General features: G+C 40.0%; 1 non-coding gene across 1 annotated transcript; it reads left to right on the forward strand.

Moving 5' to 3' along the window:
- Positions 1 to 15632: 15632 nt before the first annotated feature.
- On the forward strand, positions 15633 to 15738 carry LOC140810989 (small nucleolar RNA R71). The gene has a single exon (XR_012113384.1). It is a non-coding gene; the product is annotated as a small nucleolar RNA R71 (small nucleolar RNA).
- Positions 15739 to 16801: the final 1063 nt, after the last annotated feature.

Consider the following 16801-nt stretch of genomic DNA (forward strand, 5'->3'; position numbering starts at 1 on the left):
ACCCGCGGTGCTAACACGACCGCACCCGCGGTGCAGGACTGCACCCGCGGTGCAGCAACGACCGCACCCGCGGTGCTGCGTGTTGCGCGGAAATCGTGCCACCTCCTTGAACGCATGCACGGCTATATATATATATGCATGCAAGTCGGTTTTCAAAGGAAAAAAATCGAGAAAGGGTCGAGGGAGATTTGTGAAAAATCCTTACGCCTTTACCTTTCAATCCGTCCGTCCGAATTTGAATCCGACTTCGGTATCGAGTTCCTAGCGACGTAGGCTACAACTTGACGTAAGTTTTGCTACGTTTTGACATGTTTTAGACTTATGATATTGTCAGAATTGAATGGAATTCATATATGATGTTCTTGATATATTAGACATCGTAGAATCGAAGTCAGATTAAGAAACGGACTGATTATGAAATTGTTATGAAATTTCTGGGGTATAGTGATTTATACCGGACAGATTTGGATTGTGACGGGATTACGGATTATATTGAATATGAGTTATGGATTGTAACTAGTATCTGAGGATGTTGTATTGACGGGAATACTGAAATTGTACCGTTATACTGTTGATTTTGAATTAAATCCAGACTGATCGGATTGTTATTGATTCGAATGGTATATTGATATGAGATTGTTGGTATTGTCATTGCCAGACAGGCTGTGAGTTCAGGATTCGACTGCGCCAGAAACCGACGAAAGAAAGGTATAAGTCAATGTGGTATTGGGAGATGGACTTGAGTCGGTTTGGACTTGAGTTTCCCTAAATCACATACTTTACTTTATTGCATTGATATTTGCATGGATTGAATAATATACTTGTTCTCTTGATTCTAGATGACAGGTATTAGACGATTTATCTTGTGACAGAAGTGCCTGATAGTGGTGGAATCGCCACGGGCACATTGCACGATGTCTCAAGATAGGATATTAAAGATAGAACTGCAGTCCATGACGGATAGGTCAGGACACCGGATGTTTGGTTATATCGAGTAATAGGAAATGGGAATTCGTCTATTACGGAATTCGATATAGGAATACCAGGATATTGGTTATATCGAGTAATAGGAATACGGTTCCTTCTATTACGGAATTCGATATAGGAACACCACATCGGGAAACCGGGATCCCTAGACTAGGATTGAGTCTAGTCTGAACTGTAGAATTATGTCGACAGATTGCTATTGATTATGTTTCAGATTTTGATACATATATCTGTTACCTGATTACATGCTTTATATTGTTTATATGATTGCATGTTTCATTGATTTATACTGGGATTATATTCTCACCGGAATTATCCGGCTGTTGTCTTGTCTGTATGTCTACATGACAACAAGTGGGACTGGATCAGGGTCCAGGAGATGAGGAGAGATCGTGATTAGAGTGGAGGCTCCGGACTTGGATTAGAGATAGGGTTGAACAGTTGACATTAGTTGTTAAACCTTAGTTTATTTTGAATGCATGCAGTACAGGACTTGTATTGTATTTTATACTGATATGTATATGAGTTTGATTTCACTACGTTCCGCATTTTAAAAAAAAAAAATTAGACCCTGTTTTTAATTGATTAATTAGTCCCAATTATGATTAAGAACTTGATTAGCATTCGGGTCCCCACAGCTAGATTCAGAATAACCTTCCAATTTTAATTCTCCACTTCCGTAAACCATGAAAAAACTCTTAGTTATTCTTAAGTACTTAAGAATATACTTCATGACTTTCAAATGTAATTGATCAGGATTCGACTGATATCTGCTTGCAAAACTCAGTGCAAATGAAATTTCAGGTCTAGTAGATATCACACCATACATTAGCTTCCTATATCAGACGGATATGCGATGCGACTCATGATTTCTATCTCATCATTAGTCTTAGGGCACATAGACTTAGATAGAGTCACATCGACACATTGTGAGATATCCTCTCTTGAACTCCTCTATAGAGAATCTTCTCAGTATGTTATCGATATAAGTGGATTGTATGAGCCCTAAGACCCTCTTTGATATATCTCTTCCTAATATGTAGGATGCTTCACTCATATCCTTCATGGAGAATTTACTAGCTAACCATACTTTAGTTGACTGCAATATCCCCACATCATTCTAACTGAGTAGTATGTCATCAATATAAAGTAATATGAATGTTACTGTACTCCCATTAACCTTCTTATATACATATGGTTACTCAGGTTTTTTTTAACAAAGTCAAACTCTTTGATAGTGATGTCAAATATGAGATTCCAGCTCCTAGATGTCTGTTTGAGTTCATAGATGGATCTTTGAAATTTGTATACTTTAAACTCACTTCCTACTAATGTGAATCCTTCATGTTGAGACATATAAATCTCTTCATTAATGTCACAATTAAGGAATGATGTCTTTACATCCATCAGTCATATTTCATAGTCATATCATGCTACTATGGCTAGCAATATCTTAATGAACTTGAACATTGTGACTGAAGAAAATGTTTCCTCATAGTAGATATCTTATCTTTGAGTATATCATTTTGCTACCAACCTTGTTTTGAAGGTCATTACATTCCCATCGACCCCAAGTTTCCTTTTGTATATACATTTGATTCCTATGAGAAAAATTCCTTTGGGCGGATCTACTAATGACCATACTTGGTTCGAATACATGGAGTCCATCTCAAACTGCATGATTTCATCTCATTTAGATGAATCGGCATCAGACAATGATTCTTTGAAGTTTCTTGGATCATATCCAGGAATGAGCTCATCTTGTCCTTCTTCAAGAAGCAGACTCAAGATATTAGGTGGCCTTGAGATCCTTTCATATCTCCTAGGAGCTTGTGTTTATCCAACTGGCTATTGGGGTGTGGGTTCTACTATTTCAGGATTTGATGTTTCTCATATCTCCTCGATTTCTATTATCCCACATTTTCTATATAATAAAAACCACTTCTTGAAGAATATGATATTCCTTGAAATAAACACTTTTGTTTTTTTGAGATCATAAAAATAGTATCCGACAGAATTCTTTGGATATCCCACAGAGTAGGACAAATTGGCTCTATTATTCAATTTGTCTCTCACTGTCTGCTTCACATAAGCAGGACATCCTCATATTCTTAAGAAACAATATTTAAGTGGCTTTCCCGTCTATATATTATATGAAGTTTTATCCACTGTCTTTTTATGGACTTGGTTCAACAACATTGCCGCAGTCTGAAGTACAAATATCCAAAAGGATGACGATGATTCAATTAATCTCATCATAGATCGAACTATATCCATCAATGTCTGATTACAATGTTGTGACACACCATTCAATTGAGGTGTGACAATAGGGTCCACTTTGAGAAAATCACATTCTACTTAAGATAATCTTGAAATTAAGTACTTAAGTAATCTACGTCTCGATCAGATCGAAGTATTTTAATACAATTTCCTAGTTTTTTCTCCACTTCAGCTCTGAATTCTTTGAACTTTTCAAAAGTTTCACACTTGTATTTCATAAAATACACATACTCATACCTCGACAAGTCATCAGTAAAGGCAGTGAAGTAACATTGACCTTATCTCGTGCTAATACTTAGTGGGTCACACAGATCATGTTCCTACCCCAAACCCCATAATCCACATGCCCCCTTCACCTAAAGAATTAATAGGACTCCTTCTTCAGCAAGTGCACACACCACACGTGAATATTGAAGGGGAAGGTCACGTTTTTGAAGAAAAATCAGCATATGGTCTTCTATTCGTTGACATCCTCGCATCGCAAAGTTGTTTTTCGTGTGTAATATACGCAAAACACGCCTTAGTCTCCTTTCTCATCTATCACACCATATTATTTGTTTGATGCATGTTTGCATGAAGAATATGATACAATACCTTGTATTTTATTTTTTTATGGCTTTATATGCGTAAAAGTAGAGTTTTCATTTTTCAAAACTCTTCCTAATGATGCACAACGAGGGACGTTTTTCCAACATGTCAACGGTCCATAGATGCCCAGACAAGGGCTTCGCATGTAGGGGAGAGGGCTTGAACGAAATTCTAAGTTTGGATGTGTTAGGTTTCAAACATGGCTTCCTAGGAGGACACGGCCTTGGCTGCTATTAGGGCGTGACCAGGAGACCTAAGGTGGCTGCGTAATGGTCCTAGGGTGACTGGACGACGATTGATTTGAAGTCTAGGGCGACCGTATGAGGGAAGTCGCGCATGACACCTAGGCACGGCTGGAAGGGCTGGGCGCATCTAAATTACCGCCCTTACCACAGAAGTCTGGGTCACACTCTCGGGATGTGCTATACTTGGAAGTTGTGGATTCAGAACCAACAGAGGAAGATTGTCCTTGTTCAAAATTTCTACAAAAAGATTTTATCCCATCCGATTGGACTTATTGAGAAAGTTGTGCACCTAGAATTAATGATTTCCAATGAGTTACATGAGGACATCATCTTGTTGTCAATCCCTTGCTCATTTGATGGGTTAGTAGTGAACTTAACATGAATACTATAGAGACTATCCTTGAAGAGCTAGTCAATATTCTTACGACTTAAGAGGCCACCATAAAGAATAAAAATGTGAGTTTCTTCGTCGGATTCTCGTCAAGGACGAAAAAATGACCCACAAGGTAAGAGTAATAAACCTTATGCCCCTTACGAGAAAAGAAAGCCCAATAAGAGGCAAGCTCCAAGGGATACTCAAAGGGCGCCTAAAGACGTTTAGTCAGAATATGTTTGTTTCACTGCAAGAAGTTTGGACATAAGAAAATATTTGGGCCATAAATGTTTTGGCTATGATAAGGGAATGTCCAAACTATAGCAACAACATACAAAAGAAAATAAAATAGTTTGAATAATTCACAAATTAGTGGGAGATGACATGTTTAACTCATTAGATATCAACTCACTTAAAATAAGTTAGTCTTGTTTGAAAGAAAAGATGAACAAAACCATCTACAATAGCTCGGTTCTTGAAATATTGAACACCGATGAATTAAATCTTGTTTGGTGTTCAAACCAAGCGAAAATACTCGAAATAATCCTTCGTAGAAACTGATTAAATATTTTGTAAAGCATTTAAATATATGCAAGTTGAATGAGTAAAAATATTTTGGTTGAAACATTTTATCAAACACTTGGTATGTTATATTTTGGTATTTGAAGAACACATAAAATGTTTCAACAATGCATCTTTATAACTACGGAAATGATAAATAAATTCAATAAATAAATAGACACAAATTTGTTTATGGATGTTCGAAGACTTCAAATGGTCCTACGTCCCCCCTTCTTCCCCTTGGAAAAGATCCACTAGAAGACTTTGATTTATACTACACTTTGTACAAACCCATTTCAACTTAGGATTTATCTTTTGCCTAATTGAAACTCATAGCACTCAAGATTGCAGGAAGCACCTCACAATCATCATATTGTTTAATGTCTCATATGCAAAGACTACATACACAAGTTTAATACCTTTGTTCAAGACTCACTCAACTAATCTTTGAAGTTCAACTCTCTTGTGTATGTGTGAGTGATTTTCTGTGAGGAATTTTTCTTTTACAATGTACATCTCAAATATATCCTCACACAAGGGCTTGTGCTCTCAATTAGCTGATTTCTTCATGCTACCTGATCATGCTTTGAATCCTCTTCAAAAGTTCTTGTTTGATCTTCAAGATGTTGTATTTATATGCCCCAACAATGATATATACGTTAGATACAATAATATGACCATTTGGAAATTTTCTGTTTTGTTTATGAAATTGCAACGGTCAAATTCGCCTCGCTGGATTTTGCTGAGCTTAAACTGGTCAACTTTGGTCAACTCAGCTAATCGTTCAGTTCAATTGGTCATTCAGTTCAGTTGATCAGCAGCTGGTTCAGTTCAATTTAGTTGGTTAGCTAATGTTCTGTTCAGTTCAGCTGGTCTGGTTCAATTTCAGCTGGTGTGCTGAAATCAGCCTAGCTGATTTCAGTTTGTGCAAAACCAGCAACTTCATTGTCATTTATCAGAATCTTAAGCTTCGATTCAGACTTTGACTTCTGAAAATGATTTATAGATCATCATCTTTTCTTTCCAACGCATACTGAATCGCTTCATTTCAATAATTGATCTCAGAGATATGACCAAAATACATCAACTTCTCATACCCAACTTATTGTTATTTTCGTGCAATCAGTTCGCTAATTCAGCGATCCATTAGATCTTGATAACATCCGATTTTGCCCAACTACCGTGAAGTAAAACTTATTCCAAATTGAGTTTTTCTGATCAATCAAGTTGACGTATTGTCTTTTGAATCATTCAGCAGAGAGATATCATCAAAATACCGAAGCTCGCTAGAAATTCAGTTTGGCTAAATTCAGTTTCAGTTTGCTTCTTGTATTTGCAACTTCACCCATGAGTAAATATGTTAGAAATATAATAACAAGTTTTGTTAACATCAAAATCAAAATTGCGAACATGAAATGTTCTAACACAATCATATGCACACCATGTTTATGGGAAGGAGCCCTGATCGAGCAAAACTTGCACAGTGAAATCCCCAATAAAATATTATTTTGTATGCTCAAAAATTGATCGCAAGTGCACGATGTCAAGTTATAATATAGTGTACGTGAGTACGAGTATCGTTCCACTGAAGACTATGTTTAACAATTACTATTTTCAGTTATTTAACATTTAGCAACGAAAATTGATTTGTGTGATTATTCCTACTATACTCAATTAAATATGCAATCAAAATGACTCAACAAGTGATGAATGAGAATTTATATCTAAAATGATTGAATTAAACTCAATGAGAAATGGATTTGTTGGGAATCTCGGTTCACCTACCCCTCGTTAATCAATTAATTCGTTCGATCGTGAGCTACGCTTCCGACATGATTTCCTAATCTATTGAACACACTCTCTCGAGCTATGGCAAACTAATTCACTCAATGAAGTAATTAAATGTCTTTAATTATTTATCAAGAATGAATCGCATTTGGATTGATGAAATCCCCTAGTTTTCGACCCTAAGGATTATGACTATCGGCACGTATCCAATTTCATATATCTACGTAAATTGTAGATCCGCGAATTCTACTACTCGATCCTATCACTCGTTATTCTCTCGAACTCACTCGTGATATAAAAACGTCGTTAAAGTTAGCTATTCTTTAATGACACGATAAAACAGTAGTAAAATCAAGAATAACGCACAATCAAAATATAAATTAATTCGATTCAACGTTCGGGGTAGGATCCCCTTTAATCCCAACAAATATGAAAGTTTAGCTACTAGAATTCATAATTAAAATAAGCAAAACAATATTTAAATAAAAGAAAATAAACTAGAAATACGAGACGTGACGAAATCTGCGAAGAACGATGCCCGGAAACCGTCGAATCTTCAATCCAAGTGCAAAAGCTCTCCAAAAACTCCTTGTGCTCCTTCAATAATGTCTGAATATCCCTCAAAAACGTGCAATCGCCTTACCATATCAACCACACCTCCAAAATAAGGTAGAGAATCGCGCACAATAATTTCCAAAAATAGGCGGCGCTCGGGCGGTAGAAAAGTACCGCTCGAGCGCCAACTTTCTGTGATGTCCCTCGGCTGGTGCGGCATTCCCGCTCGGGCGGTAGAAAAGTACCGCCCGAGCGCCAACTTTCTGTCTGGCACTTCGTCTTCTCGCGCCCGGGCGGTATAAGAGTACCGGTCGGGCGCCAACTTTCTGTAAGGCTTGCTCAATTAGTCATCTTTCGCGCCCGGGCGGTAAAATTCTACCGCTCGGGCGCCGAGTATTCTGTCCGAATTCTTCAACTTTGCACACTTTGCTATATTTTCCGTTTTCCGACCATTTTTCCTGCAAATTCATCACCCAACAGTGAGATATGATAAAATGCAAATGATTACTCTAAAATGAACAAAATGTAAATGAAATGCATGCATGCACAATGCAAACACAAATAAAACTAATGCAATAAACACATAAAAACACCACCTATCAACCCCCTCATACTAACCTTTTGCTTGCCCTCAAGCAAAATAGGTTAAAGCATGAGACTCTAAATAAACACAACAACAATAAAAGACTCAACCAAGAACCAACCAACACAATTAAATGTCAATGGTGAGTTGACAACTTTTATGATCATGCCTCAGTGAACTTCCGCACATACAAATCATAATCAAGTCAAATCACAAACGAGTACTCATTCTCATCTACACATAAATCTTGACACTAATTTGAACGTGTGTGTGTGTCATGATGGGTCTAGTCATTCGTACGTCAAATAGATCAAGCATCAAATCATGCGAGTCACTCAATTAACACTTCAATACAAGTCTCACTAGCATGCACCCCGTGTCCATTTATCACTAACCATAAGTTGAACTTTATTAAATTCTTAAGTGCAGATAAGGGTGTCGAAAAGAAGGAAAATAAGCTCACGTGGCTAAAAGCTGGGAGTACACCGATCATTTTCATTGTGCAATTGTCAAGACTTTTCGTCTGACTTTCCTCGTCTCCTTACATCTCCAACTTTTAGCCTAGGAATAGAATTTCATTCCCTTTATTTCGGCTTCCCCCTCACCTTACATCTCCCTTTTTTTTTTCTCAAAGTTCTTTTTGCAAGAAACTTTGTTATTTCAACATGTTGATGCACAATTTTCACACATGTACTCCCTAGGCTAAGAATATATGACTTTGGATTATAGCTGGTTAGGAATATGATATTTGAATTCAGTGCATTGAAAAGGAGGTATATGTGAAGTTCAAGGCAAATCGAATACTCTATTCAAGGTTCCAATCAGTGACTTATTTCCACGGGTTTACATGCTAAATCAACTCATAAATGATGTCTTTCAAGTTAACCACACAAGACCTTCAAATATCACCATTTTTCCTACAAAATTCTAGTCCCCACACATATGTGCTCAAAAAGTTCAAAATTTGTACCAAAATTCATGTTTCAACAATCAAGAGTATCATTCATGAAGTGACCCAATCAATGCTTTTCAATTCAACATCATCATCATCATCATCATTGGCTCATAAACCATGTTTTCTCACCATAAACGACTTCAAATAACATAAATGCAACGACTTAAAAACCAATTAACAAAACAATCTACCCCCCCTCATACTAGAGTTGTGCAATGCCCTCATTGCACAAAACGAAACAAAAACTAAGAACAAAAAGAACCATGAATGCAAATGCAAGAGAGTATGCAAAATAAAAAGGAAAGGGGAAACAGTAAACTCCCCTGATCAAGGCTGATCCTCGTCATGTTCCGGCGGTTGCACTCTGGCGGCATCCCCTTGCTGGTAATAATCATACTGGAACTGGAATGGGGGAGGAAGGTAGCGGAGACGGCGGCACGGTCCCTGGTTTAGTGCCCCCTTGCACAAGCAGCGAGCGCATCATGGAGTCAATGTGAGACAGATGGTCGGTGACATACGAGTTGAATTGACCCTGATACGTTTGGAAAGCGAGATTCTCAGCCATCATATCGGTGTGAGCTCGCCGGCGGGGTGGTGGTGGATGGCGGCGTGGAGCGGCGGCGCTAGAGCCACCTAAATTTTCCTCCTCAGTGGGGAAGTCAATCTGTCGCTTGGCATACTTTCGCTTATCGTCTTCGATGGAAATCGGCTTCATGGGTTGAATCCACTCCTCGTCGTCCCGGAATAGAACTCCCGCACGGGCACACAACTCGGAGATAATTGTCGGGAAGAACAGATCGACGTGACTGTTGCGAGCACACAACATGATTTGAGAGTGGATAAGTGTGCCCACATTCACGTCGTAGCCGTGAGTTAATGCAAAAAGGAGAACCGCTCGTTCCTTTTGGACCTCGCTCTTATGCGAGACCGGCATCATCCGTTGGGCCACAAATAAGTACCACATGGCAGCGTCAACGGTCAAGAATTTCTCATCGAAATAGCTCGGCGGTCCGCCCATTGGTTTCCACATCGCACCCGCACCCGGATGGCATAGCGCGGTGATAATCAAGTCATAGTTCGGGTCAGCAGCTAAAGCCTCAAAACTGAGAGTTGTCGACCTCCGCCGTTTCCAACAAAGCATTGATAGTTGCCGAGTCACACGGGACATGTACACCCCGAACAAACACTGTCCCATTTCTCCCCTCCATAGCATTCGTGTAAAATTCACGCACCACCGAAACTACCGCTGCCTTAGGATGATTGGAAAAAGTTTCCCATCCGCGCCGTTCCAATTCTATCCGAGTTCCTAGGTGCCTATCGGCAGATTCTTTTCGGAATCCCCTCTCCACTATCGGATTTCTATTCATCTTGGCATGCTCATACATAGCCCGCGCTTCCTTACTAACAAATCGATGCCTATCAAAAGTCGAAGAGGAGGAAGAGTCGGAAGTACCTCTTTGTTTCTTCTTTGGAGCCATAGTAGCGTATGAGAGATTTTGGGGGAATCGGAGAAGATGACGCTTGAATTCCGCAGGATGCGCTTGCCCCCGATGCTTGAATCGTGATGGTTGGAGTGATTCCCTGCAAGAAGATGAGAGGAGAGTGGAAGTGAGTTAGGGATTTGAATGAGTGAAAGGGGAAAAATTTCGTGCAGAATGAAGAAGGGAAAGGGGATCTCGCTTATTAAAGCGGTCGCGCTCGAGCGGTAAAAAGTTACCGCTCGAGCGCCAACCTTCTGTAATGTAATAGTCAGAGGTAAGCAGGCGCGCTCGAACGGTAAGAAATTACCGCCCGAGCGCCAACTTTCTGTATGCCAAGGGAAGTTTCGCGCTCGAGCGTTATAAAAATACCGCCCGAGCGCCAACTTTCTGCCCAGAATCGAAATAAATTTGTTTTTTTTTTTAAACTATACAACTGGAAAATAAAATAAACTGACACGAAAGAAAAAGAGAATTAAATTAAATACAAGAGAAGGGAAAAGAAAGAGTTCTCAATTTATAGTCGAGAGCTTGACTGTCGGTCCGTCTCAGTTCGGATTCTCTTGGAACCGTGTGATTCCAAGTTGTGGCTCAATTGTGCCACCCATGTAGTGCTTTAGGCGCTGGGCATTGACCGTAAATGTCCCATTTTTCCCATCTTTCAATTCCACAGCTCCCGATGGATAAACTTTCGAGATCACGAATGGACCGGACCATCGCGACTTCAATTTACCTGGGAAACAAGCGCAACCGGGAGTTGTAGAGCAGAACACTTTCACCCTCCTTAAATTCTCTCTCGATGATTCTTTTGTCATGAGCCTTTTTGGTTTTCTCCTTGTAAGACAGTGCAAGATCATAAGCCAAATTCCGGAACTCCTCCAATTGGTCCAATTGAAGCAAACGTTGTTCACCTGCATCAGTAAAATTAAAGTTCAGCGCTTTTGTTGCCCAATATGCCCGATGCTCCAACTCGACAGGTAAATGACATGCTTTACCAAATAACAACCTATACGGTGTAGTGCCTATAGGTGTTTTAAAAGCAGTCCTATATGCCCATAGAGCATCATCTAACCTCACCGACCAGTCTTTCCTACTGACGCCTACCACTTTCTCCAGAATTCTCTTTATCTCTCGGTTCGACACTTCCACTTGACCACTCGTCTGGGGGTGATAAGGGGTAGAGATTTTATGTGTGACACCATATTTGCTTAAAAGTTTTTCAAAGAGTTTGTTGCAGAAATGAGTGCCACCATCACTAATGATTGCTCGTGGTGTTCCAAAGCGGTTAAAAATGTTTTTCTTCAAAAATTTTAGAACCACTTGAGCATCATTAGTGGCGTATGCTTCCGCCTCTACCCACTTAGACACATAATCCACCGCTACCAAAATGTATTTTTTCGTGAAAGAACTGGGAAACGGTCCCATGAAATCTATTCCCCACACATCAAAAACCTCACACTCAATGATATTATTTAAAGGCATTTCGTGACGGCTAGAGATGTTACCTGTCCGTTGGCATTTATCACATGCTAGCACATAAGAACGAGCATCTTTAAAGAGGGTTGGCCAATAAAAGCCACATTCGAGTACCTTAGATGCCGTCCTCGTTGGTCCAAAGTGACCACCTATCTCACGGTCATGGCAATGAGTAAGAATCGATCCCATCTCTTCCTCCGCCACACATCTCCGAATCATAGAATCTGCACAAATCTTAAACAAGAAAGGTTCCTCCCAAAAATAATATTTCACGTCCGAAAAGAATTTCTTTCTTTGGTGAAATGTTAGATTTGGGGGAGGTGAGCCTGTAACAAGAAAATTCGCAAAATTTGCATACCATGGACTATTTTTCACCTCAAACAACTGCTCATCCGGAAACCAATCATTAATCGCATCAGTCACACAATCATTACTGATAAATTCTAATCTAGACAATTGATCTGCAACCACATTCTCAACACCCTTCTTATCTTTTATTTCCACATCAAATTCTTGCAATAATAAAATCCACCGAAGTAAGCGTGGCTTTGCATCTTTCTTTGCAAGTAAATATTTAAGGGCAGAGTGATCAGTAAACACAATTACTTTCGACAAAACAAGATAAGCATGAAACTTGTCAAGTGCAAACACTACTGCAAGTAACTCTTTTTCGGTGGTGGCATAATTCAACTGTGCTTCATCTAGAGTCCTACTTGCATAGTATATGGTGTGAAATACCTTGTTTTGTCTTTGTCCGAGGACAGCACCTACCGCAGTATCGCTAGCATCGCACATGATCTCGAAGGGTAGATCCCAATCCGGTGCCACCAAGACATGAGCCGTCACTAAGCGCTCTTTCAACTTCTCGTATGCCTGCAAACAATCAGAATTGAAATCAAAAGGCACATCTTTCATGAGTAAAGAGGATAAAGGTTTTGCAACTTTAGAAAAATCTTTGATGAAACGTCGGTAAAAACCGACGTGGCCTAGAAAACTTCTAACTCCCTTTATGGACGCCAGAGGTGGTAAGTTCTTGATAACTTCAACTTTCGCCTTATCCACCTCTATTCCGTGCCCCGAAACCTTGTGCCCTAGGACAATTCCCTCTTGTACCATAAAGTGTCATTTTTCCCAATTAAGCACCAAGTTTGTCTCCTCACATCTCCTCAACACTACCTGCAAGTTCTGCAAACAATCATTAAAAGACGAGCCAAAAATCGAGAAGTCATCCATAAATATCTCAAGAAAAGTCTCAATCATATCATGGAATATAGCAGTCATGCATCGCTGAAAAGTGGCAGGGGCATTACACAAACCAAATGGCATCCGTCTAAAAGCAAAAGTGCCATAAGGACAAGTGAAAGTGGTTTTCTCTTGGTCCTCGGGCGCAATCATGATTTGGTTATACCCAGAATACCCATCTAAAAAACAATAGAACTCATGACCCGCTAACCTCTCAAGCATTTGATCAATAAAGGGAAGGGGAAGGTGATCTTTACGGGTAGCATCATTCAATTTCCTATAATCAATGCACACACGCCATCCCGTAACAGTCCTAGTGGGTATTAATTCATTATTTTCATTTGTAATAACGGTAATCCCACCTTTCTTTGGCACACACTGAACATGACTTACCCATGCACTATCAGATATAGGATAGATAATACCTGCGTCGAGAAGCTTAATTGTTTCAGCCTTTACTACCTCTTGCATCTTTGGATTTAATCGTCTTTGAGATTGCACAAGAGGTGAGTACTTCTCTTCCATCAAGATCTTGTGCATGCAGACGGATGGACTTATTCCTTTGATATCTGCCACCTTCCACGCAAATGCACCCTTGTGCGCTTTCAAAACTTCCAACAGCTTGTCCTCCATCACATCTGTCAAAGCAGCAGAAATAATGACAGGTAAAGTGTTATTCTCACCTAAGTATACGTACTTGAGGTGTGGGGGCAACGGCTTTAGCTCAAGCGTTGGTGGATCCTCGATGCTTGACCTTTGAGGGGTCAAATCTCTTCGTTCTCCTAGATCCTCCAATCGCATCCTCATTGGCCTTCTCCATGGTTGGTTGGCATTAAAGTGTGCCACAATTTCAGCTCTTTCTTCGTCTAACTCCTCTTCTCCCAATTCAGTATTGATAGTGGCCTCCAAAGGGTCCCTAAGAGCATCCTGCACATAGTTGGATACAAGAGAGTCAAAAGCATCAATTCTAAAACAACTATCAGAGTGCAGTGTGTGCTTAAGTGCATTAAAAACATCAAATGTAATCTCTTCTTCGCCCACTCTCAATCTCAACTTTCCCTCTTGCACATCAATAAGTGCCTTGCCAGTCGCAAGGAATGGTCTCCCCAAAATGAGAGGCATCTCGGTATCCTCCTCCATGTCGAGCACCACGAAATCGGCAGGAAAAATGAATTTGTCCACCTTCACTAGCACATCCTCAACCACTCCGCGGGAATACTTGACAGATCTGTCAGCCAGTTGCAAGGACATCCTCGTCGGCTTAGGCTCTCCTAACCCAAGTTTCCTAAACACAGAAAATGGCATCAGATTAATACTTGCACCAAGATCACATAATGCTTTATGAAAAATAACATCACCAATCATGCAAGGAATAGAGAAACTCCCTGGGTCTTTTAGCTTAGGTGGAATTTTGTTTTGCACTAAAGCGGAGCAATTTTCAGTTAAGTTGACTGTCATATGATCCTCCAATTTCCTCTTATTTGCTAAGATATCCTTCAAAAATTTAGTATAGCTAGGCATTTGCATTAGAGCATCAGCAAAGGGAATATTAATATGCAACTTTTTAAACACCTCGAGAAACTTACCGAATTGTGCATCTAGTTTTGCTTTTTTAAGTGCTGCAGGGAAATGAGGAGGTATAACGATTTTTGGTTGTGCAGTGGGTGCTAGTGTGGAGTTAGAAGACTTACCTTGAGATGTCGCGGGTTGCTCATCCACTGTTTGAGTTTTCTCTTTTTCCCTTGACTCCAAAACTTTCCCACTTTTCAACTCAATAGCCTTCACTTGCTCTTTTGGATTCGTCTCTGTGTTACTTGGCAAGGTGCCTTGCTCTCTACTTGCTATCATCTTGGCCAACTGTCCAATTTGATTCTCGAGTCCCTTTATTGATGCATCTTGGTTTTGGAGTCGAGTTTCAGTGGATGAAATAAACTTAGACATCATTTGTTCCAAGTTGGACTTTTCTTCTCTAGGAGGATCGGATCTATACATCGGTTGTTTGCCATATTGTTGTCCTCCTTGCGGTCTAGTTTGACTGTTTTGACCGCCCCATGAGAAGTTAGGATGTTGCCTCCACCCAGGATTGTATGTGTTCGAATAAGGGTCATTCCTTGGGCGGTTTTGGACTCCCACTTGATTCACCGTTGCCTCATTTTGCACATAGAAGGGATTTCCATCTTGACAGTATTTCACATAGTGCTCTCCTCCACACTTTTCACAGAATATCTCTTGAAGACGCATAGCCGTGCCACCCACATTCAAGCCGTCTATTTTCCTGTTTAGAGCGTCAAGTTGTGCAGTAATAACAGAAAAATCAGTTACCTGGTGAACTCCGGCACTTCTCCGCTGGTTGTTCCTGTCAGATTGAGGATGATAACTGCTAGCAGCCATCTCCTCCAGTAGCTCATAGCCTTCCTCAGCAGTTTTTCTCAATAGATTTCCACAAGCAGCAGCATCTATCATAGTACGATTAGGAGTAAGTAAGCCATAATAGAAGGTTTGAACGACTAACCCAAGTGGCAACTCGTGATGGGGGCATCTTCGTAATAGATCTTTGAAACGCTCCTACGCCTCATATAGTGACTCTTGATCGAACTGAGCAAATGTTGTGATGTCTGCCCGCAGCTTCATGGTCTTCGATGGAGGAAAGTATTTGATGAGAAATGCCTTCGCCATGTCCTCCCATGTAGCGATCAAACCTACAGGTAAACAATTCAACCAAGCTTTAGCTTTATCACGCAAAGAGAAAGGAAATAAACGCAGTCTAACAGCATCATCAGAAACTCCATTAAATTTAAAAGTATCGCAAATCTCAAGGAAATCCGCGATGTGTGTGTTTGGATCGTCCACAGCAGTCCTCCAAATTGGACGGTGTTCTGAATCATCTGGATAATGGCTGGTTTGATTTCGAAGTGATTTGCCCGCACGATAGGTCTCACAATGCTAGGGCGTGCACCTTCCAAAGAAGGTTGGGCATACTCCAGCATTGGTATGCGGCGTGGCATCTCGATATGTCTCTCCTCACGCTGTTCCTCCTCGCGTTCTGGCGCGTGTCTCTCCATAAGTTCTTTAAGCCTCTGCTGTTGTCTCCTTCTGCGGAAGGTTCTTTCAATTTCAGGATCGAATTCAAGCTCCACGTCAAGTGACTTTGGCATGCACTGGAAGGGATATCTGTAAGAAAATGTGAAGTGTTATCTCAAGAGAAATGAAATAATGCTAAAGGAAATAACTAAAAATAAAATTGTAGATTAACAGTCCCCGGCAACGGCGCCAAAAACTTGATCGAGCAAAACTTGCACAGTGAAATCCCCAATAAAATATTATTTTGTATGCTCAAAAATTGATCGCAAGTGCACGATGCCAAGTTATAATATAGTGTACGTGAGTACGAGTATCGTTCCACTGAATACTGTGTTTAACAATTACTATTTTCAGTTATTTAACATTTAGCAACGAAAATTGATTTGTGTGATTATTCCTACTATACTCAATTAAATATGCAATCAAAATGACTCAACAAGTGATGAATGAGAATTTATATCTAAAATGATTGAATTAAACTCAATAGGAAATGGATTTGTTGAATCTCGGTTCACCTACCCCTCGTTAATCAATTAATTCGTTCGATCGTGAGCTACGCTTCCGACATGATTTCCTAATCTATTGAACACACTCTCTCGAGCTATGGCA

Source organism: Primulina eburnea, chromosome 13 (genome assembly GCF_022965805.1).
Source record: "Primulina eburnea isolate SZY01 chromosome 13, ASM2296580v1, whole genome shotgun sequence".
NCBI lineage: Eukaryota > Viridiplantae > Streptophyta > Magnoliopsida > Lamiales > Gesneriaceae > Primulina > Primulina eburnea.